This window comes from Mugil cephalus, chromosome 3, assembly GCF_022458985.1.
Source record: "Mugil cephalus isolate CIBA_MC_2020 chromosome 3, CIBA_Mcephalus_1.1, whole genome shotgun sequence".
Taxonomy (NCBI): Eukaryota; Metazoa; Chordata; class Actinopteri; order Mugiliformes; family Mugilidae; genus Mugil; species Mugil cephalus.
The window spans coordinates 16,785,224-16,792,043 of NC_061772.1; positions in this window are offsets into that span (position 1 = coordinate 16,785,224).

Genomic DNA, 6,820 nt, shown 5'->3' on the forward strand with positions numbered 1-6,820 from the left:
CGCTGTATTACACGAACTATGTCAGGAAACTTTTATTCTCTGGAGATGATGAGGTATTTCATATTACTGCAAAAGGACAATGCCGTGCCTATAAGTAGTTTCATGTAATACAATCCCCTTGGTTTGGGGTGAGATCAGGAGTTTGTGACAACCTTCACAGCAACCTCGCAGGCAGGTTTAAGTCCTGATAAAACAGCCAGATGCCATTGCGTGCTTGTACCTGTTAGTTCTCCGCTGGAGTTAAAGATTGACCAGTTGCGTGAGAACGCAGTGATCAAACCCTCACCTCCCCTTTGAAGAGGATGCTAGGCTAGGGAGAGAGGGAGGGAGCGGGGCAATCAGGCAGCACGGCTGGAGTGCAAGGGTAGATGAGTTCAATTCCATTCCTCACCGTAGTCTTTTCAATCTTTTGTATCCAGGTTGTTTTTGAGTAGGTCTTCTTTATCCAAGAGTTCTGCTTCATGTCCAGAGAAAACTTTGTGCAGAGGCGGGTTATCTGGCGATTTTATCTGATGATGATTGAATGTATTGGGACATACACGCATTATTATATTGAACATGTCACTGAACTGAAGAAAATCCAGATTACATATTCAAACTGTTCAACAGAAGTATCTATTGCTGAATTCACGCTCCAACCACGTGGGTGTTGCGCAGTCTGTTAAGGATTCTGCAACACCAACATCTGAGAGCTGCGTGGCTCTGCAGATATGTTTTTAGGCACCGTGCTGGCTGATCATCAGTCTCTGTCATCTGTTCACCATGACTCCAAAACTGGCTTTTCAACACATATTGTCATTATGGCACCACTATGGTCCAAATATATAAATGTACTGTACATTTGCAGAAATATTCGGTAATTTATTATAATTGACTAAATTATGCAATATCATTAAAATGCTCAATAGGCGTGATTGAATTTCTGCTCTAACTGTGTCAGATGAATGTTGTGTGTGGATCCCTCGCCGTTTTTTTTCTCTCTCTCTCCAAAAAGTTATTTTACTCTTAAAATTGTCTCTTTGTCTCCTGCATCTGGGACTAAATATAATCATTTTGATTCGTGCTGTGATTCGTGGAGTCACACTGACGTCCTCCTCAATGTGCTCTTCTCTTTTGCAGTCGACCAACTGCAATAATAGCGACTGGTCATCAGGTGGTTTAAGTTGTGTGGAGTACTATTCAACTAGTATTCTGTATTATCCAAGAAATAAAAGAAACTTTTTCTTTTTAATTTAATTTGAACTTTGAACTTTAAGTCTTGTAGTGCATCTGTTAGTCTTTTATTCTGTGAATTATGAATCTTAAGTGCACGTGCTGCTTTACAGTCCATTTAAAAATACAGGTCTATAGTGAGCCAGGGAAGTGCCGTGACAGAGTTGAGTAGGCTATAACAAGAAAAGCAGAAAAGAAAAACAGATTATCACCAAATTCCCTTTAGCCCAATTTATCCTGTTCATGTGTCCAACATGTGTTTGCTTTTTAAGTGCGAATTATGTTTTAGTAATCGGAAGATTAAGTCGCCACAGCGAGAAAGACTACTGTATGCAGAGAACCGGTTCCCATAAATGACGTCTTTTATTTCTTAAAACTAACACGTGGATTAACTTTTTTTATTATTATTATTATTATTATTTCTTTAGCTTGCACAAAATCATTTAAGTCCGTTGATATGCGAAGAAGCGAATTCACGAGGAAATTTTTGAGTTTTTAAACACTTTGCCAAGTAAAACTTTTGTTTTCATTTTCATTTATTTCCAGTAATCCGCGGAGCTCAGCACTGTCCTGATCCTGTGGGACTGTGTGTTGACTCTCTGGGGACTCTCGCCGTGCGCCTCGGCGCTGCGCCTCTGGTGCTGCAGGTTGCGTGAGAAGCGGAGCTGCCGTCCAGAGGGGAGGGTCTCGGTCTTCTGGACAATCCTAAATCTGCTTGGTCAAGTCACGCGAAGGCAGTAGCCTCTGGAAAAGACACAGGGGTTTTAAACTTGCAGAACAAAGAGCGCAGGACGCGAGACTCTCTTTTTTCCCTCCTCGGGCACGAAGGTGCACATACTTGCGCGCTATAGCTTCTGTAAATGCGAGGAGCTCAGGGCTTTGGAGTCATGCAATCTGCCACTCAGGCTTCATTCATTGCAGTCATGCAACACGACTCAGCTGCTATACAGGCGAGCATCCACCAAAACAAGGTTGGAACTTAGACACGAGGCGAAAAGCTGCAGAAACTCACAGGCCCAGAGCAGCAATGCAATTTACAAAAAAATAAAAAATAAATAAATAAATATTGGGCAAAATATTAACTGATTTAAGCACGTTAACTTTCTGATGCTTAATTTTCACCCTGCAGAAAAAAACACAGCCTCGGGAGCACATGTGAGCTGTCGATTAAATTAATAATCGGATTTGGTTTGAACAAAAAAATGTCCATATGGTAAATCAGGATAGGGTGCAAAACATTTTTGATAATAGCTGCAACAACATCATCCCAATCTGGGCCAATAAATCGTTTTTGCAACGTTGTGGATTCGACATAAATTCGACGTAAATAAACTGAGAGGCAGTGCAGATAAACTCAAATCTTGATTCACTGTAAATAATAAAATAAACTCTTCTTTCCACAACATTCAGCACATAAAGCAATCCTAATGCATATTGATTATCTTCATCTGTTGCTTTTTCAAGTTGTGCGCCGAGTGTGAGTGCTCCCCGGGGATGAAATTGAACCTGATTAAAGATGAATGCGGCTGTGATTGTGCGTGGTCCGCCTGAGGTGAGAGCTGGCTGCATTCTCAGTGAGCAGTGAGGCTTCAGGAGTGTGTGTCAGATCACAACAGGTGAGCAGCGTTCACAACTGGAGACAGGGCAACTGTAAATGTCACACAGCTGAGCCAGAAATAAATAAATAAATAAATAAATACATCTTCTCTGTTTCTAGATATGTACACATTTTAGGATGTCCCTTCCCACTGCCAGACCCGATTCCAAGACTGCAAGACACAGTGCAAGGAATAGAACAGCTGAACCTGAGGTGACAGACATTTGTGTTTGTAGTAAAAGAAAACTGAAGGAGCAGTGGAGCAGGGACGTGGAAACCTACATGTGAGTCATGGGGCGATTCCATGTAGAGGTAGTCTACTAATTCTTAAAAAGATTAAAGAGATTACAGGCTAGTACTAGAAGTGATCAACCGTGCTACTGCACAGTTCAAAGCTGCGTGTCAACATGCAGCACAGGGAAAGCAGTGGTGGGTCTTGCAAGAGGACAGGGCTGAACGTTGGCTAAGAGGTGTTTGTTGTTAGTATCCATTTCACAGAAGTGGGGGGAAAAGCAAAAAAAAAAAAAAAAAAACACACACACGAGAAAAATGTTTTGCCCATAGCCACCTCTTAAAGAATTATTGGACATAAAAGCGGGTGTAATGACTGTGAAGGCTGTTAGTTCCTACTCACGCGAGGTCTGTCACGCACACACCTTCAGAGCAGGTGTGTACCTCAACCTCACTGTGTGTGTGTCTTTCTTTTGCATACCTGCGTTGTCAGGGGATTTGTTTGCCGTTTGTGGTAGTTTTCATTACTTAACGTCGGTTTGAAGAATAAATCTGTAAAAGAAAGCAGTACCGTGAGCAGGACATCATTTAACTGGCTGCTGGCCTTCATTTTCTTTGCCCCATCAAGCAAAATTTAATAGGATTATTTTGGGCGGCGGGTCATGACACCTCACATGAACGCTGTCTACGGCCTAATGCAAATTTACAGCAGATCCCCTCCCCTACATTTTGCTTAAGAATTAACGAGACACTCTACATGTTTGCATCAGTCAAGATTGCGCAACGTCTCATGCTCCGTGGACTGCATTTGATCATGTCTGCATTATTATGTTATCTGTTGCATGATACGATCAATGTACAGGACTTTTCTGCACGCACAGAGCTAAAGTTATCTCTACATTAGGTTGGGGTTACAGTTTACAGCACAGCAGATTGGTGATTGAACACACGTTGAGTAACATGCACATGTACTTATACTTCTCAATATACAGTACACGTGGAATTTACATTTGATGTTTCTGGTGTAATTTGAGGTCTAGGTGTTTGATGAAACATCACAAAACAGATGCACATAAAAGATAATCAACATTTAAGTGCAGAATTTCAAAATAGCCACTGGTTAAATTTTTACCTGTGGAAGTGATGTTGTTTCTGTTTCTTTTTTTCTTTTTTCATTTTACAAACTTCACACTAAGTTGACCAGGGTTTGTATATTTGGTCGTACTGTGAAAAGCAACTGGTGGTTAGTTCAACTTGAAATAAAATGAAATGCAGTGGAGTCGAATTTAGAAATGAGGAAAAGTGTGAAAATACTTTCTAGATTTATTATTATTATTTTTATATGATTTAACAAATGATGGTTTCATTTGAGAGAATGGACCCAAATAACTCTGTCAACCTTATTCCTTATCAACAAGCTCAGAAAACAGGGATGAGCATCACTGTAACTTTGTCTAATCAGAATTATAAATAATCATGCCGTACGTCGTAGCTGTCTTGTGATTTTAGGGTGTGAAATGCATCACTCCTTGTGCGTGTCTTTGAGTTCGCCAAACGGGATTTTCTGAAAACATGTGGTAGTTGTTGTTCACTGCGGTTTGAGTGATCTCGGGATGATTTGGAAGAGTCGTTATCTAAATAACAGTGAGTGGAGCAACAGGTGGGACGGAGCCGAGGTGATCGTTTAGGTCAAAGCGGAAGACACAATCAATAGATAGCGAGGTCGCCGCGTAAAACCAGCTGAACGGTCCGTGCTGATATGTGTTTCGCACGCTCGCACGCAACCACGACCTCAACACAAACAGACAGTAGCTCCCTGAAAAAAAAAAAAAAAAAAAAAAAAAAAAAAAAGCTTTCCATATAGACTCTCTGTGACCTGTGTACGTTTGTTTGAATCAATGTTTGTTTCTGAATCACCATCCTTTCCTCAGCAGGCGTGAATACCAGATTAGTAACTGAGCTAATGGTTTCCCCTGCTTCCCATCCCCTCAACCCTCCTATGCCCTTGCGCAAGCCAGCATGTGCGCGCTGCGCTGCAGTAACAATAGTTGCGTGCGGAAATATCTCGGTCATCCATCTTTCTGTCACCTCTCCCTCTGCAGCGGTGCACGAAGGTGCTATAACTGAGCGTAAATGGGCAAGGCCAAGGAGGGAGAGATCATAAAGGAAAAGCCCTTAAGATAGCGTGTCTAAGTAGAGTCATGACCCGCACTGCAACGAAAAAAACGAGTAGCACGAAACTTGGCCAGACACGAAGCGTGTGAATGTGAGAATATTTGGCTCGTGTTTGGCTGAGACTTGTGATGGTTGCAACTCATACACAACTCAGTTTACATAAATAAATGGCTAATTTATTTAAATATTATATATCATTATAAATTATGTAGTATGACAATATATATAGTTATAAATAATTGTATATATATATATGTATAGTTTATAAATAAATTATTCTGATCAGAAATCGTGACATTATGATGACTTTTGAAGTTTGTGGAGATGTCATGCGAGCACGTCACAACCATAAGACAAAACTCTTCTACTTCCCCCGTGGTGCCCACTTCAGTATAAAAGTGTCTTTTCTTTGAGGATTCCAGATTACAGACACAGAAGTTTACAGACAGATAAATAAGTGGAAGTACTCCTCTCAGTATATCCAGGAATCAAAGCTGGAACAAAGGCAACAGGACTCGCCAGCCAACAAGTCCAGCTTCCTTTGTTTCTGCTTTGATTTTTGGATGACCTAGGTGACCGGGAGTCTTTACTGACATCCCTCTCTGCATCATTCCCAGAAGGTTTGTGGAGGCACTGCAATCATATTGTCTAAATTGGGAAAGGTCTGCATATGGCTTCAAATCTGCAAAACTATGTGCGTGCATCCTGAGTTTGAACGGCCTGTATTTTGGACAAAAAGAGAGCAGAAGTTTGTCAGGTCTGAACCATATGTTGAAAAATGTGTGTGTGTTTGTGTGTGTATGTGTGTGTGTATATGTGGAGGGGGTGGGGGTGGGGGGTGGGGGGGGGGTCTGACTGCAGGCCACATTCATCAATGCTGCAAGTGAGTAAATGAGTGAATTGGGGTCACAACCCTAATTAACTGTCTGACTATGACCGCACTTTGGCGCCATGGTTATAGAAAAAAAAACTTTCTCCCATGATGCTATATCAAAACAGAGTGAAAGGACCAGGTGGCTACAAGCACTATTCAGATGGACGTGTCTGCAAAAGCTAGTCATAACAACATCGTAGCCTTCTATTCAGGACAAGTAATGATCACTTTATAACTGTAAATGTTGAACATTAACATGGATGAGGGCAATGATTTAGTTTGTAGTCTGGAACTTCCCTCTCCCGCCTCCTTTATAGCTAAATATAACCTGAACGTGAGGCAAACTTTTTATGCAAATGATGTAATTGCTGTTAACATAGTGTTTTGCCATGGAGCTTTAGTTTTATGCGTGCAGACAGCCAACATTCAAAAAACCTTCCTGTGCAGACCGTGCACACAACTTTATGTTCTATTTTTAATCTCACATCTGTTGCATGACAATGATTCCATCAATTCAAATAATGTACAGATTTGCATTGGTATTTGTTATGGTGGACAGATTTTTTTTTCTTCTACGGGGAAATAAGATATGGATAAGCTTGGCACGCAAAACAAGTCATGCATGGCACAAATTAACCTCTTCTGCTCCCTACACACACACACACACACACACACACACACACACACACACACACACACACACACACACACACACACATCGGCCCCACCGC